General features: G+C 36.7%; 1 protein-coding gene across 6 annotated transcripts in view; it reads left to right on the plus strand.

Moving 5' to 3' along the window:
- The window catches only part of SLC4A4 (solute carrier family 4 member 4), a 343,382-nt gene that overhangs the window by 107,374 nt on the left and 217,631 nt on the right, over positions 1 to 18,377 (plus strand). Inside the window, exon 1 of one of the 6 annotated variants that reach the window (XM_038556295.1) lies at positions 7,125 to 7,273. The exons of the other annotated variants lie outside the window; for them this stretch is intronic. The gene's annotated coding sequence lies outside the window, so the exon portion shown is untranslated. Of the gene's footprint in view, positions 1 to 7,124; positions 7,274 to 18,377 lie in introns of those variants that run through there. 6 annotated transcript variants of the gene reach the window in all.

Below are 18,377 nucleotides of genomic sequence, written 5' to 3' on the forward strand. Positions count from 1 at the left end.
AATGAATCACTAAATTCTATACCTAAAGCTAATATTATACTGTATGTTATTGAACTAGATTTTAAATAAAAATTTGAAAGGAAAAAGAAGTTTTGTAGTTTTACATTTTACATTTAAGACAATGATCCATTTTGTGTTAATTTTCCATAAGAGGTAAGGTTTCAATAAAGATTCATGTTTTGCCTGTGGATTTCCAATATATGACATATTTATTTATTTTTTAACTTAAAAATATAAAAAGATTTTATTTATTTATTCAAGAGAGAGACACACACAGAAGCAGAGACATAGGCAGAGGGAGAAGCAGGCTCCCTGTGGGAACCTGAAGCGGGACTCTATCCCAGGACCCTGGGATTATGCCCTCAGCCGAAGGCAGACGCTCAACCACTAAGCCACCCAGGTGTACCCAAATATTAGTAATGAATGTTTCATCTTAGGGAAGACCTATAAACTTAATATACTCTTCTTTGGTGGTTAAAAGACATATTTGTATAAAGGCTACTGTTAAGGAGTGAAAAATCACAGGTGTGCTAATTTTGTACTGGAGTTCTGCAGGCAACTTTGGGTTGAGAAAGGAGGAGAAAGAGAACAGATATCAGTAAAGGCTTAGCTTTTACAGCCTGGTGAAAAACTGCATTTTGAAGGATTGAGTTTAATTGTTAAGGTTGATAGTGTTTTACTTTTACATTGATGCTTAAATAGTAGCATTTATCAAATTTTAAAACAATACTTTTTGTGAGTCACCAAATGCACCATAAATGATTAGATGTGTATTATGCTTTTCAGAGAAATTTTCTAGTTTGAGTGGAAGTGAGAGTCCTTTTTTAACACAGAAAACAGTACTGGACAGAAGATTCAGAATTTCCTAAGATGAGTTTCACATCCCAGAAAATTTATTTCCTCAGTTGGACACTGGGGCCATCTTCAGGTTAGAACGTGTCAACAGAAAATAGTTCGGGTTCAGATATGGGTAGGTTCTGTGTTTCTCAGTTTTTGGACAGACTTCTGATTTTCATTTGGGACTTGGTTTTCATCTATCCAGTTTTGTAGATGAGTGGCCAGTTTCATTTCATCCTTTGGCCTCATTCAATTTATTTGTTGTTTTCATTAGAAACTCAACTTTTCTGATGAAAATGTTATCTGGGGTTTAATTTTAGTAAAATCTTATTAATTTTCGTTATTAGTTTAGCTATTATGTTTATTTTTATAACATCTTTTTGAAGCAGAACGTCTCACAAACTAGATGTTCATAATATGAGTATCATTTATATTTCCGAAGAGAAGTTTTATTCTGGTTTTGAATAAACCATTGAATTAGTCAAGTTAAGAGATTAGTTTTTGTTATCTGTGAGGCAGAAAAGTGGTAGAAGGATATGTGACTTCAGCCAACTGGCACTGACAAGCTTCCCTGTTGTCTAGGTCATAGGAAATTAGGCATTTGGAGACAGGTGCTGAGGAAATGAGTTACACTTACTATGATAAGTCTGACACATTCCCAGTTTTATTTTCTGTATTTGGTGGTTGGTGCTTTTGTGGTATAGCAAAAGATAGTATAGCTTAATAAGGTACTATTTATTTCAGTTTGAGGTAGGAATGACATTGATTATTGTAGATTTGAGGAGGAGGCACATAATTTGATTTTGTAGGTGTTGTGTATTTAGTCTTCTGGGCTTTGGAGTGGTGGTGATCCCCCCCCCCCCCCCCCCCCCCCCCGCCGTCTTAGCAAAGGAAATATCCTAAAACTTCAAAACAACCAAATTATTGATAAAGTGTGTTATAGTGGTAGAAAGAGCTATGTGCTGAGAATTATGAATTTAAAAAATGGTCTCTGCTAATGACTTGCTGAAAATGGGCATTTAATGTCTCTGAACCTCTTTTTCTTGTTTATAAAATGCTGTTTTTGTATAACTCCTAAGGTCTCTTCTTGATCTAAAATTCTGTGACTTTACGCCTCTTCTCTATGACTGCAGTGATTGATTCTTTCCACAGAGTAGGGAGGTAACGGATACTCCTTATCCATGAAAACAGCCAATTTTGTTGGAAAAGGAATGTGTGGAAGTGGACCTGTGGGTCTTGGATCTAACTGCATTGCTTGTAGCTCACTCTTTTTGAAATGTAGTACCTGCATAGTGGGCTCTTGGCTGTTTGTTTCTTCCTCTCCAGGTATGCTGAAATTCTGGAAGGTAGGCACCCGCTTGAATGCATAGTTTTCAGCAACCTGTTTCTAGAGCGGACATTTGTATTTCGATTGTGACCTTTAGTGGTGATGGTACCCTGGTCTTCCCTGTAAGACCCATAGGTAACACTACGATTGGGAGTTTGCAACCTTATGGGAAAGGAGGATGGTGCCATGTTAGGCCTAAATAAGGTGTTTTGCATTTGCAAAACATCATACACTCTACCTAAACATAGATTTTGGTAAATGGATTTTAGATGGCTTTTCCAATTCCATCATGTTTCCTTAAGCATTTTCACTTTTTGCAGTAATCATTTTTCCAGTGTTTGCAATACATTCTGTTATAAATGAGATTTATCATCTGTCAAAAAGAAAAGCATAAGAATCAGGCTGTGACCACCTCTCTCTCTCTTTTTAAAAGCTTTTATTTATTCATGAGAGACACAGACAGGCAGAGACATAGGCAGAGGGAGAAGCAGGCTCCCTGTGGGGAGCCTGTTGCTGGACTCAATCCTAGGACCCTTAGATCATGACCTGAGCCAAAGGCAGATGCTCAACCACTGAGCCACCCAGGCATCCCACCTTTTTTTCTTTTAAAAGTAATTTCCATCAGCTCTTCTTTTCCTTTGCTTTACTATCTCCTGTGAATGCATTTCAGGAACTTGAAGGACATAATAAGTATAAATCTGTGGACTGAGCAGAAGGGAGGAGAGAGAAATGCTAAGATGGAATAGGAGGGCAGTAGATCGATTATTCATATAATGCTTCTTTGGGAGTAGAGAAAAGCAGATTCATTGTTTATAGTAAAATTTAGCCCAAATGGCATCTGCACAATGGGAAGGTCTATTTCAGAGCAATGCAATATGCCTATTAGTGTTTCAGACAAGTCTCTGTTTCTCTGTCAGAATGTTTGCCGGTGACTTTGTTGCTCAGACCTCAAGGTGCTTTTTGTCTCCTAATGTCTTTCCCATAGACCACTGCTGGAAAACAACTCTTCTAGCATACATGGACAAAAAGTATCTGTTTATGATTCATCCTGTCTACTTTTCGATTCTTTGATTAGGAATCACAATTGCTGTTAGAATCACAATTCTCTATTAGCAGAGAGAATAAAACAGAAGGCCATAGTTAGCCATTGTAATCCAGGATCAGAATCACAAGGCCGTGTGTGACTTTGAAGCCTACTTGTTCTTTCTCAACACAATTGATGTTATAACATCCAAGATAGGTTTTATTATTTCCTTTTCTTGTTTTTCCCTCCCCCTTTCATCTTCTACCTTCCTTTCCTATCCATCCCCTCTACCTTCGTCCCTCTCTCCTTATATCCCCTCTTTCTTTTCCTTCCTTTCTTCCTTCTTCACTGTATTTAAGTACTTGTAAGAAAATGGGCAACAAGACTTTGTTTTGCTGCATCTTGTGATCTCCAGATTCTGTCATGAACATCTGTCACGTGCGTGTTATATTCCTGGCTCCATGCTAGGCCCATTCCTGTGCATTGTCTCATTGAATCCTCAGCGGTCCTGTGAGAAAGCGGTTTCATCCCCTGTTCCATCGATGAGGAAACTTTGGCCTGATTCACAGAGCTGGTATGTGGCAGAGCCTGAATCTGAAATTAAGTCCTCTGGATCCTTCCTCTACTGGGTAGGAATGCTGTTTCATTTTGGAACTGCTTTTAGAAAAAGAGCCACACCTTAGTATGGAAGCAAGGCAGCTGTGAATAAATGAGTACAACATGAAACTAGACTCTGGTTCCAGATTCCCCAATGACTGAGTTGGCCTTGGGCAGGTTTTTAAACTTTGTACTTCAGAGTCCTTTTTAAATAAGGATAGTAAAAAGACTTCCTAGAAGAATGTTAATCTATAGGTATCTCTTTTCATTGTGGAATCTTCTGTTTATCTTTTTAATTTTGTGGAACACTCCAGAACTCCTAGTCAGGAGAGAAATTCCAACATAGTTGTCTTTATAGCACAGCATTTCATAGAAGTATTATTATCTAAATTGATTGTTAACAAATGTGCTGAACCATTAGTCAAATCTGGTTATTAGTTAATGGGCCATCAATACTTAGTTATTGACTACCTGCCGTGTGACTGACAGTTTATATTTATTATCTCATTTAATCCTTTTATCATTCCTATGAGTTCTCTTTCAAGTTCACAGATGATAAAAATGAGGCTCATGAACTCATAGAAATAGAGAGTAGAATGGTGGTTATTAGGAGCTGGGATGTGGAGAATGGGGAGATGTTGGTCAAAGGGTACAAACTTGCAGTTATAAGAGGATGAATAAATTCTGGGGATCTGATGTACAGCATGATGACTATAGTTAACAATACTATATTATATACTTGAAAGGTGCTAAAAGAGTAAATCCTAATTATTCTCCCCCCCCCCCCCCCCCCCCACACACACACACGGTAATTATGTGAAGTGATAGAGGTGTTAACTAGCCTAATTGTGATAATCATTTCAAAATGTGTACTGATATCAAATGATTACATTTTGTACCTTGAACTTACACAATCTTATATGTTAATTCTATCTAATACAGTCAGGAAAAAATGAGTCTCAGAAAAGTTAAATAAATTCCTCAAGGTCACATTCTGGTAGAAGGTGGGGGTGATATTTGGATCTCTGAGAGCACAAAAATAGTACAGTGGTTATTAGTGTGGGATTTGGAGTTAGATTTAAGTCTTGGTGTGTCTCTTACTAGCTGTGTAACCTTGGACAAGTGACTTGACCTTTCTAAACTTTCAGTTTTAGAATGGGTTTCTTCAGCATACTCTTCTGAAAATTAAATTGCAGATATGCATACACTGAAAATGGTCTAACAACAGAAATTGAAGTATGCAGTCGCCCTGCCGACAATGATTTACTATGTCAAATGAGAGATGAAGCATAAAGATGAAATGGGAACACAATTTTACGTTTCATAATGTATGGTAAAGTGTGAAATCATGCAGTTTTAGCCAAAGAGAAGATGCAGGTAGTATATTAGAACTTTTGACTAGGTGGGGCTGGGGTATACAAACTGTTTTCTCATCTTTGCCACAAGTGTACTGTGAATCATAGAGCAAGTTATTTCACTTCTGCATCCCTCTCTCTGTGTTTCATTTGTTCACTCATTCATGAAACATCTGTTGAGAGACAGAAGTGTGCTGAGGCACTACTAGGAAGCTAGGTACTGCACGAGGAGCTGAGACTTGCTCTCTGTTCCCAGAATGCGTCATGGAACTTAGAATATCTTGGAAGAATAGGCAGACATATGAGGATTTCATTGTAATGCAGTGTGAAAAGTGACACACTAGTGCTTGAGAGACATACACAGAGTCCTGTGGGTACTTACAGAAGACATTGATGAAGTCTCTTTGGAGTCAGGGAAGGGCTCGTGAAAGATGACAGTTGAATAAGCAGTGAAGATGAGAAGGGACTTTGTCTTATTCATCTTTATGTTAATATTTCCCAAAGCATGGAGCGCAAGTGCAGTGCCTTCCTACATAGTAGGCCCTCACTAGTGGATTGGATACTGAGTTATAAGCCTGACTTGTTTTGAAGATCCTTCCTGTGTTTTTGGTCAATGGCTATTCTATTTCTGACAAACACAGCTCAAGTCTGTACGTCCCTCAGTGTCAGAGCAGAGGCTCTGAAGTTAGACTTCTCAGTTTCAGTTCCCATCTCTGCCACCAACAGTCTTTGACCTTGGACAGGTTTACTTCTCTGTGCCTCAGTTTCCTCAGCTAAAAAAATCTACATAATATGGTCTTGGCATTATTAAATGGGAAAAAATCAAATGCAGAGAATTTAGAATGAGGACTACACATAAAGAGTAGTAACCACTTAACTAGATTATCAGTTTGTATTTTTCATTTATATATATCTTTGCCCTGAGTTTATCAATAATGCTGTTCCACAAATACTCATTGTTAATTGCTAAAATAGTACCTTTTCTGTATATTTTCTGATTGACAGAGGACAAAAAGAGAAGGTGACTTATTTTAGGAAACAGGTTGCTTATTCATGGCCTGTTCTTGCTGTAAAGCTCTGATCATAAGTTTCTGGTTAACGCCACAAGGAACTCGCATGTATTTTGCTAATTACAAGTCATGTTTCTTGGCGGCCCCTTTTACTGTTAAAATGACCTCCAGATTTGGATTTTTCTTCACTCTTTATTAATGGTTAACAAACTGTTTAAGGCACAGCAGGAAAGCCAAGTAAGCCTGAAGCGTTTGGAAAATGGCATGTGAATTAGTTGTAAACTGTTTCAGTAAACATTAAATGGGTGGCAATTACTTAAAGTGATTGCCTAAGTTTCGTTAAAGTATTTAAGATAAAAAATATGTGCTTAATACTGTTTTAATTATAAGGAACTCATTAGAGTAGCTTCAATCTAGGGTTTACCAAACCAGCCTAATTCTTAACCTCACCTCACCTAGGGTTTCTCTTAAAAAGACAGATTCCTGACTCACCCCTCTTCCTTCAGATCTACTGAGACTCAGGAACCTCGTAATCTATATTTTGAATAATCTCAGGTGAATCTGATGATCAAGATTGAAAAATACAGCTCAGGTGTTGTCTGGCTAAAGGCCTGCCTTAAATTTTCCTTGCAACAGTTGGAAAAACCACTTAAAGATACTTCAGTATAACTGATTATCAAGGGTTAACAGTGGTGAATGTAGAATGAAAAGTAGCTAAGAAAATGGAAGTCTTAGCTCTGGATTACCTTCCTAAACTCATTGACATCAGAAGCAATACCACTGGATGCTGGACTATAGCAGGAAATGCTATATATTTAGATTTGCCACAGTTTTTTTTTTAGGTAGGTGAAGAGTATACATGAAAATAAGGTAATCTTGTAAGATGTTGCCTAATAACTGAAAGTGGTGCATTTATGAACGGAGTTGCAGAAGAAATGCTGAGTGCTGAGTGCACCTTTGAGGGAAGGTAGCCTTGCCACGGACGGTTGGAGATCAACAGCAGGAAGCTACATTCTCAACATGTGTGCGGCCAAGAACACCCAGATGCTGAGCTGCAAAGAGCAGTCCACTTGAATAGGTGTTTACAACTACCAATCACAGCGCTACAGATGTCTTCATCGTGGTAAGAACTGCTGAATACCCTCCCTTCTTGCCCCCACAAACTATGGCATTGCCTACACAGCTTTCTAAAATACACACCTGCTCTTGCCACTTCCTGCTTGGGGCTCTCAGTACTTCCCTATTGGCACCATAGGATAAAGTCTAAATGCTTTATCAAAGTATATAGGACCATTCATGACTTATATCTATTTTTATAGTCTCCTCTCTCTTCTCTTACCATGCTCTGTGCTTCAGCCACATTGAGATATAGACTTCCAAAGTGCTTTAAGGAAAAAAAAAAACATTATTCTGTTATAGCCCCTAGCATAGTCCTAGTAGGGGCTCAGTTCACAGTAGGTGCTTAGTGAGTGCTTATTAGATGAATGAATAAATCAAAAGCATTTTGCACAATTACTATAATTATCTGTTTACATGTCAGTTTTTCCCTTTCGAGATATGAGCCCACCCGGAGCACTATAGTGTGTACATAGTTCCTGGCACATCAGAGATACTTATTTCAAATTTGTGAATGAATTAGTAGCTTGATAGGATCACAGATTACAGGTACTTTGCATATTCATTGTCAGTCCTTAATTATCCATGCTATTTAAGGCAGATTGGATAAGTCAAGCATATTAAATAATAGTGCGTTTGATTTTCTTGGAATTTATAAAATTATCAAGCCAAACAATGACTATCTGAATCTTGAGAGACTGGAAATTTGGCTGACTTTTTAGGTTCCTCCCTTTCCCATGGAATTCTTTGTTTTTTCTCTGTATTCTATGTTCAATTGCATCAAGCTTAAGATTCCTTATAAATACCATAGATTAAGGCAGAGCTGACCTGTCCCAACTCACTCTGTTAATAGTTCACACCTCACCAAGGTTGAGAAATTGAACTGTTTAAGGACTTTGGCTTGAGCTGAGTTTCCTGGGAGAACAAAAATAGATAAGAGATATTGAATGTCATTATATTACTTTATCAGAGTTAATGTGGTTATGACTGTGTTTGTCGGATCATTGTCACATGTCGAGCCACTGCAAAGCCAAGCTGCAGGCGTTGATTTAGAGCTTCTTTAGTAGAGGCAGAGAAGACTTCCTTTTCAGAGTGGGCTCCAGTTGCTCCTAGGATTGGGTAGATAAGCATATAATATTTATGTGAAACATCACTTTTACTTGGATATTTGCAAGGAAATATTTTTATAATAAAACAGAATTATTAATTTTAAATGTGAAATCCATGAGAGTCTTTAAAGTTTAAGGATGGAGATTTACAGAGACATTTTGACACTGGGTAGGTGCCTCAGTTTTCTCCTCTGATTAAAGTTTGGAAGAACATGCACATTAGAGGTTTGTATTGTGGAAGATTTAATGACCACAGCATAGGCATTTTGAACTTAAAGAACACATCCGATGATAAAGCCCTTGAAAGTCTTAGTTTTTAGATTTCATCACTGAGGACCCTGAAGTTCTCTCTCACTTGCTTCTTGAGCATGAAGGGCTGTGGTACAGTCTTTAGCTTTACTTTGTTGCATGAAAAACCATTTTGGAACCAAAGCTTCAGAGAAAGAGATGCTTTCCTGTTTTTGAGAACAAGTTAAATTATGAACTGCTTTATTTCGAGCCAGTTGGAGGTAGTATACTGCTGGCAATTCCAAACCATTTAAAAACAAAAGTTACGGTTATTAATTTTTGAAGCCACAAAAGCATGAATCAACATTATAGCAGTGTCAGTATCTCAGTAGGAACTGTTTTCAACTGAACTGTGGCAGCAAAATAAATGTTTGCAGATTGTTTTGACAAAATGTCATCTACTGGGCTTCAATTTATTCTCCAACAGCCTTGCTTTTGAAACACAGTTGCTGCACTTGAAGTAGAGAAGAAAATCCTCCCTCTGAACCTTTCTGGGCCTTAGCAAAGAACTCTGTTTGCAAGCATTTGTAATGCAGATCTCCAAATGTTTTCAATAGAAACCAAATATGTTGCTAAGAGATGTGCCGGTAAACATCTGTTTGGCATATTTCACCATGGCGGAGATTAGGGAAATGGGCCTGTAAAGCAGAGTGGTCAGCTGGTCACCACAGTGGTACAGGCCATTTTAAAACACAGGTCATATGTGTTTTTAAAGATCTCTAAACAGGGCTGTAAAGTAGAAAGGTATTTTTTTTCAGCTAATGTATTGCATTATTATTCTAAGCATTTATTGACCCTTGACAGTCTTAAAAATTATAATGTTCCTTAGTGAATTTTTATAGGATACTTTTTTTTTTTAAACTTCTAAGATTTTATGAGGGTGTGTATGCACTGTTAGTTGATTTTATTCTTATTTTTCAGTGTACACCCATCGTAGTAGCTTAGGCCCATGCAAACCCTAGGGTAGTTTTATTCCTGGAATGAATATTTTTTATTTATTTATTTTTTATTTTATTTTTTAAAAAATATACATTTTGAAAGTTGTTTGATGAGCTTGAAAATAATTTTCCAAAATAGTTGCATCAGTTTTACAAAACTCTGCTTGTGTTTGTTTGCATGTCCTCTGACTCTTAAACAGATCTGTAACCTCCAAAGTTAAAACTGACAAGTTTATAGGCTAAGTTATTTGAACTCGGCAATGGATTTAGACAGCTCTTAAAGCCATTTACAATCAGAGGAAAAGAAATGAAAAGGAATAGAATGGATGGCTTGTTGAAAAGTAAAGGAATAACAGCTCAATCCTAAGCTTAGTGTAGGAAAATTTTAACACTCATTGGAGGGCGTTTGGTAATATATAGTGCTTGGTTACTTTACAGAAAAAGATAAACATTGTTATCAAGATCTCAACATCTCTCACTTTCAAAGAGTTCAAGTCAATGGCCAGTTATGTTTTTGAGATATGGAGCATGGGTTCTTGAAGGGAGCCCTGTGTTCTGAAATAGAGTAGACATAGAAATGGAGCGGAAGCATGCTGTAGTAAAAAAGAGTATAGACTTCAGGGTCAGACAAATCCACAACTTCATGCTAAGTCTAGATCCTTCCATTACTGGGTCTGTGACTTGGATAATGTGTGTAACTTCCTGGAACATGTTTCATTTGAATGTTGGCATAATAATAGGTTATAGGAGTGTATAGAAGTATTTCTTAAAAAAGATAATATATGTTCCCAGTAGGTGCTGTTTACTGATGGATGTCCATATTGAGTAATATTTCTAATCAAGTGCCCAAACTAACACAAATATTACAGTTTAAAATTCTTGGCCACAAAAAATAGAAAGCAAGCTAACAACTCCTCAGTAAACCCTGTCTTAGTAACTATTTGAAGCAGCTTGTGAGTGGTGATCAGTTGGGAAAAGAATGAAACCTTTTGATAATGGATGATAGAAATATAAATTTTGGAAGAAAAGACTGCAGTGCTTGTGTAGTCCAGTTTGCTAATATGTGATTGTATCCTATATAAGATTATAAGACAACTGATTACTCTCAAAGTCTTTGATCATTTGAAATAGGACTAGATTCCAGATAGGAAAGAAACTCACTTTTGGAGTTTGATTTTGGCATGTGAAAAGATGCATTTTTTTTTACTCAACTTAGATTCCACAATCAGAGGCAAATTAACCAATTGTCATTCATGGTGGGACATACCAAACAAACATTACAAAACTATTTTAATTGTAGTTGATGTTTTTGAAGTGAATCCTTGGACATAACCATCTATATGACTTGGATGAATCACTCTATAGGAGAAAATTTAGTGTCGATTGATTTAATGTCCAAATAATGAAATTTTGAATGTTCAGGCCTATTTTATATTAGTGGCCAGGGAAAAATAATTAGGAATTGACTTTCAGTATCCTTTTTAAGGGAATCATTTAGTAAGATCACAAGTAATTATTTAGTGACATTTTTGGGTGTGTTTTAAAGTAGGATTAAATGAATATAACATTATAAGAACTGGGCATTGGCCAACTTTTTTTTTGAGTATACAAGGCAGAGTTTATTTCAGAGGTTCAGAGTTTATTTATTTATTTACTTATTTATTTATTTTTCAGAGTTTGTTTAATGATGATAATTTATTTTTACGTAAACTGACAGTGGAATCTGTAAAAATATTTGGGCTCTTGAAAAATTAAGACTTTTAAGAAACCTGGTTAAGGACTGATTTTACGTTTTATTATTTATTTATTTATTTATTTATTTATTTATTTATTTTTAAAGATTTTATTTATTTATTCATGAGAGACACACAGAGGCAGAGACGCAGGCAGAGGGAGAAGCAGGCTCCATGCAGGGAGCCCGACGTGGGACTCGATCCCGAGACTCCAAGATCACACCCCGGGCCAAAGGCAGGCGCTAAATTGCTGAGCCACCCAGGGATCCCCCTACATGTTTTATTTTAATATGAACTTTGTTCTACTGTAATAGAGAATCCCAGTTCCTAAAAATCTGTCTTAGGCAAGAGTAGAAACTGGGTGAGCCTATCTTAGGGTAACAGTCTTAATGTGTGCATAGCTTTCCTGCAGCTCTGAGATAACTGATGTTGTTAAGTATTTATTGGGTATCTCTAGGGTTGCCGATTGTGTATTTGCTTTGAAGACAGGCACAACTTGAAGAGACAAAGTAGATGGTTGTCAGTATGACTGACTGTGCTCTACACAAAATTCTCACATTCATTGCTTAGTCAGTTACCCTTGTATCACCACACATTCTTTTTATCTGTGAGCCATCATGCATGCCTTTCCCTTTCTGTCTTTGGAAATCCCCATCCTTATGCTTTATTCTTCTTTCGGTAAAATCTCAGCTTTTTAATCATCTTGAGTACTTAGTGCTTACTTAGGTCTCTGGAGTTGGTTATGTGCCTTTACCAACTGTAGGTCACTGTCACAGAGGTTTATTTTTGTTGCCACAGTTGATGGTAAATTCATTGAAAAAGGAAGAATAAATATCTTCATTCATTTTGCAACTCCTTTACGTAGCTGGTATCTAAATACTCTTAGTGCTTACTACACATCTTTGACTAAATAATAGGAGACATAAAGGGGATTTGCTCAGGATTGTTTTTTTTCCCTCCAATCTTTGCATTTGAAAATCTGTTGATACTCTTTCTCAAAGGAAAAGATGAGATCAAAAGTGATAGAATGAATAGTACATTAGTAGGTCATTTACTATAATATCACTGTCTCATATCTTGAACAGGTTTTTGTAAGCCAGAATAACAAAATTCAATTCCACCATCCATGGATGTGCTTTGCAATCTCTTCTTTCTTCCGGTTGTTATTAAACATCAACCAGATGAGGAAGCTGAGTCAGAGGGCAAAGAGGGATTTGCTCAGATGGAATTGGAGCTGAGCATGGGATCTGGGTCTTACAGTTCTGAATCCATGACTCCAGCCATGATTACTGTTTATTTAGTCATGTTGTCTTGAGTAAATTCCCTGTGCTATCACTAGACAGGAGAGCATAGAAAACCCCATCTGAACACTGAATGCTCCTTAACTATGAAGATCCATTTCTTCTGAAGTTGTGAGAACCAGTTGCTGAGGACATTTCACTAATCACTTGAAGGAGTATGTCAACCTATCAGCAAGGTTTGTAGGGTCTTTAGTATCTTATGTGAGTCCTTCCTAAAATTTATTGAGAAGACTTCCCCATCATGCCCCCAAACAACACTACTTCTTTAGTTCATTTTCACATTATTAAACAACTTTAGTATTTATATTTAATATTTGCCTTGACCTTTAGGTCCTACTGACTTGGTAACTTGACCTTGATTGATTCTTCCTTCTGTCCCTTTAGGTTTGGTGTTTATATTTCCTGGAGTTGGCATGTGTACTTAGGCTTTTCTCACTTTTTAGGCCCACAGCACCTTCTGTTGCCTTCGTATGAGTTCCCTCTCTCATTCTTTGTATCTTTCTATATCTGAATCCCAATGATCCCAGTTTGCTAGTGGCTTTTTCCTGCATAAGGAAGGCAGCAGAGGGATTTGCACAGTTTTCAGGTGAATGCCCAATCTCTGCTTCAGAAGGCTGCTAAAGCATTTTATGAGCATAGTTCTAGGAAAGATAAATTTGAACTTATGTAGTTCTAGAAAAGTGTGTTAAGTTGACAAATGTTATTTCTAAACCAGCTTAAACAAATTTGTGATTAATCTAAAGAAGGAGTGGTCTGGGAAGGTAAAGAAACTCTTAAGTTTTATGATTGATATTTAATTAATTGGAAATTCTGCATCCAATTAAGGAATAGCCATGCCTTACACCTCACCACAAGTTTTAGAAGTGACTAAATTCTCTGCCTGTCTTTTATGAACAGGAAGCTGTTAATAATAAATCTCTTTTGAAGTGGCGCTCATTTACTTCCCCTGATAACAGAGGTTATCCCCAGATGACTCAAAGTGTTATGTATAGGTTCTTTATGTAAGGGATTAAGAAATGTTAGATGGGAAAATTATAGTGAAAACATATTTTGTTGAAAAGGGTGATTCCTTTACTTTTATTGATATTACCCTGTGAAGTACAGAGATTGTTCATACCACACCTTCATAGGAAATCAGTCCCTAACAAGCCCGCTAGTGTTCCTCTATTTTAAAATAGTTCCAAAAACTAAGCTGATTCCATCTTATTGTTTATTGAAAGTGGATTTAGCAAATCCCTGTTGATATTTTGGGAAAGCATTTAATGAAACAGCATGAAAATTTAGTTGTTTGCATTAATTAGGCTCTGGTCATTAATATGCCATTTTTGTACATTGAACAAATGTACAAGTACTCAACCTGAGTAGTTGAACTCAGGTTTTACAAGTGGTCCTTTAGATTCTGGTGTGATTTTGAGCTCAGTGCTGACCAATGGACATGTGTTGCTGGTTGACTTCCCTATTACGGTCTTTTGGGTAGATAAAGCCAGGTAAATGAAGAATTATGTTGTCTGAGAACACTGAAACTAGAAATATCAAGTGGATGGTGTTGGAGAACGTGTTAAATAATTTTTGTCTTTACTGAGAATTTAATTAAGACAGGTTAGGACTCGTTGCCACTAATTTTGGATCCTCAACTCAGAGCAGACTTTTTTTTTTTTAAAGATTTTATTTATGTATTCATGAGAGACAGAGAGAGAGAGAGAGAAAGAGAGAGAGAGAGAGGCAGAGAGAGAAGCAGGCTCCATGCAGGGATCCTGGGACTCCAGGATCACGCCTTGAGCCGAAGGCAGGCGCTAAACTGCTGAGCCACCCTGGGATCCCCCAGAGCAGACTTAAAAAAAGCAGAAAAGCTTGTTGTAGAATCTTATTAACATTTCTGTATTATGTCCAGAGTTTTATCAAAATCTTTAAAAAAAAAAATCTTTAGAACATTGATGGAATGTCACCATTTTTTCTTTAGAAAGAACCAGCACCTATGTAATGTTTCCTTGATTCTTGCATTCTTCGATCTCTCCTTTTAAAATGGGATTATATTCTGAATCACATTTTCCCTTTATTGCTATCCAGGAAAGATGGATAGGATTTTTTGGTAATGTTGGGATGAAGTCAGACATCCTAAAGATTCCTTAAGGCTTGCTGCCTTTATATTCTTTCGCATTTTGAAAGAGAGTCTGCGGGAGGGAGGAGGTCTTTGCTTGTGGAGGCATCTAATGACAGCATTAGCATGGTAGTTGTGATACTAATTTTGGAACAATAAATTTAGCTACTTTTGTATAGAAAGTAGTGGCACTTGAACAAGTCTGTAGAGTTTATTTTGAGAATCTTGAAGATTTCCTAATGTTGATGAAAATTAGGTCTGACTTTAGAAACCTCAGGGTATAAATTGTGCTGTTAATTGTTCTGAGTTGAACCTGGAGAAACTGCTGATATGTTCACTCTTAAGCAGAGTGATTCATCATATAAACCTTATCATGGACAGCTCTGGCAAAGCAAAGAGAAGTGAAGTAGGGAGTAAGAAATTAAAGGAAAACAGATGAGAGCTGTGACATGCATTAGGAACTTTGAGGTCTTTTAGGAAGAGGTTGCTGGGTAGTCTTATTCTTTACCATTTTAATGGGTGAGTTCCTACTTAGAGAAAGCATCCCACCTTTCCATGCTACCTACATGAAGCCCCTTCCTACTGTCCACATTCTTTTGCACCCATGGGATTATCTTTAGAAATGTGTGGCTCCTCAGTCTGCTAGGTTTCAGATCCATGGCCAGTCCTGTTAAATGGTTCAGAATAGGCAGTTGGAGTCCCTGGGCAGCAGTAAAGACAGTACTGGAAGACTTTGTTTTGGACATTTGTTAAGAAAGATAATTGAGAATCTGCAGTTTCAAGTATTGCAGGGAAGTGTTTGGCACTAATTTGACATGCCTATCCTTGAGTTAGCAAATAAAGATACCATAATTCATTTATTTTCCTTATAATAATGACGTTAATGTTAATTTTAGAAAATTTGTCAATTACACGTAAACACAATGAGGAAAATAAGAATCATCTAGAATTCCATTATTTAGGGATAACAATTGTTAACATTTGGTATACATCCTTCTGATTTTTTTTCGTATTTGCTATGTAAGCCTTTGGGTTGAGAGTGCTATAAACTCAATTATAACTGGAATAAATAGGCAAGAATTTATTAAGAATTTATTGGTTGACTGAAGTAAAGTCTAGTATAGTCAGCTTTTTGGAGAAAGTGATTTGATCTGAGCAGAAGACTAGAAAAAAGCTAAACACAAGAATAGAAGTTAATTCTTATTCAGACACATAAGGCATTAGGTAACTTGTTAAGCTTAATATCATGGTAGGTAAATGTGAGGAGATGGACATGGTCACAGGAATTCTTCCTTACTTGAGTCCTTTTCTTTTCTTCTGGAAATTTCCTGATACCTGGTAGGTGTCCAAAGACATAATTTAGGACTTAAGCAGAGGCCAGATAACACAATGAACTCTGTACTGACTTAACAAATCCACATTTGTCTGTCATGGTATTTCATCCAGATCTCTTTGTCACTGACTTTCTTCTTTTTTCTTTTCTTTTCTTTCTTTTCTTTTCTTTTCTTTTCTTTTCTTTCTTTCTTTTTTCTCTTGCTTTCTCTTCTTTCTTTGCTTTTCTTTTCTTTCTTTTCTTTTCTTTTCTTTTCTTTCTTTCTTTTCTTTTTTTTCTTTTCTCTTCTCTTCTCTTCTCTTCTTTCTTTTCTTTTCTTTTCTTTTTTTTCTTTTCTCTTCTCTTCTCTTCTCTCTTCTTTCTTTTCTTTTCTTTCTTTTTTTTTTTTTTTTTTTTTTACCACTGCTGCTTTGGTGCTCAGGGCCTGAGTCCTAGGGAACTTTGGGAGCTGAATGCTTTTGCAGACAGAGGTCATCAACAATGGGGCTGGAGCCACAAGGATGAGTATGTGTGAAATATCCCTTGGAGACTGGACAGGCACTTTGCAGTTGAATTTATTAGTGGGCATGCAGTCTTGTAATATGCAGCTGGGGCAGAGTGAGTGAAATTGGTTATTAGTATTTCTCTGAGCCTGTCCTCCCTTCAAAGGCTCATGAATACCATGCAAACCTGATTAAATGAAATAGGGAAAATGGTACTATGGGAAGTAAAGTCCAGGAAAAAAGTAAAAAAGTTGAGTCTCATTTAGTTTGTTTAGTTATTGTATTAATCTGTGAGGGTTGCCATAGCAATATACCATAGACTGGATGGCTTAAAAAATAGGAGTTTATTTCTGACTATTCTGGAGGCTGAGAATTCCAAGATCAAGGTGCTAGGTGATTTAGTTCCCTAATGAAGGCTTTGGCTTGCAGATGGAAGCCTTCTCATTGTATCTTCACATGGTGGAGAAAAAGAAGAAGCAAGGTCTCTGGTGCTTCTTATAAGGGCGCTAATCCCATCATGAGGGCCCCACCCTCATGACCTCATCTAAACCTAATTACCTCCCAGAGCCCCATCTCCAAATACTATCACAATGAGGGTTAGATTTCAGTATGTAAATTTTAGGGGACACAATTCAGTCTGTAACAGTGACTTGATTTAGGTCACTATTGAGGATGTTTTAAAACCTAAAATGATTGATGGGAATTTTGTGTCTTTCTGGTAGAGATTCTAGAAATATTGAAATAATATTAATAATATGATTAAATTGGAATAATTAATAAAAGACTTGGCAGGCCAAAAAGTCTGGAATTTCACAGCTAAAATTTGTTTGACCGCTACAACCATCACTGAGACTACTTCTGGGGAAATGGCTTAGTACCACTTAAAAAACACACATTAGCACTTACAGGGAGCTTTTTAAAAATTTTCCAACTTACTATGTTGGCAGAAATTATGAAGGAGGGAGACAGAAGGAGTTGGGGGATGTAAGGGCTAACGCCCTTTTGTTTTAAATAATTTTCAGTATCTTATGGCTATGACTCAGATCCTGATAACATTTTTGTAATGTAAACACTAGGTAAATTATTTTTCTGATTATTTTGAAGACGAAAGGCTAAGGACACGATATATTCCCAAAATGTCTCAGCAAACTCTGGTTCTTCTCATTTTCTGCTAGCTGAAATTGAACTTACTCTGGTTCTAAGATAGCTTGGTAGTATTCTGAAATTCAGGCTTCTAGCACTGTTGACTTTCTATAGCTGAATAATAATGTCATGGCATATTAAGGATAATTGTGATAATTGACAGCTTTTCATGTGTGGGAGCTTATTAATACATGGATACCTAAGTATTTAAAAAATTATCCATCTTAATGCATGCTATTTGGCTGTTTCAATTTCTTAGCTAATTTGAAATAGAAAAAGTAACCATCTAATTTACCTGTCTAGAGCTTGCCAGTGTGTAAATCAATAGTCATTTTCTGGATTTATTGAGGTAGAGCTAGAATTAAGGCATGGAGAAAGTCTAGATGCCTTGTATAGATCAATCCAAGAAAATCTTTTTGCTATAAAAACAGGTTTTTTGATGCAATTAATTTGAAGATGCTAATTTGTGAATGACTAATATGAGCTCTACTGCAGCCCAATAAAATGGAATCACAGGCATCTATATATCAGGACTCTTTTTGTTGCAAATGACAAAAATAAAATTTCCTTAGATTACTTTAAGCCAAAAAGGAATTGTCATATATGGTTGAGAAGTATCTGACTTCAGACATGGCTGAATCTAGGTGCTTTCATAATGACATCACGAACCTTTCTGCCTTGGTTCT

This window comes from Canis lupus, chromosome 13, assembly GCF_011100685.1.
Source record: "Canis lupus familiaris isolate Mischka breed German Shepherd chromosome 13, alternate assembly UU_Cfam_GSD_1.0, whole genome shotgun sequence".
In the NCBI taxonomy this organism is placed as follows: domain Eukaryota; kingdom Metazoa; phylum Chordata; class Mammalia; order Carnivora; family Canidae; genus Canis; species Canis lupus.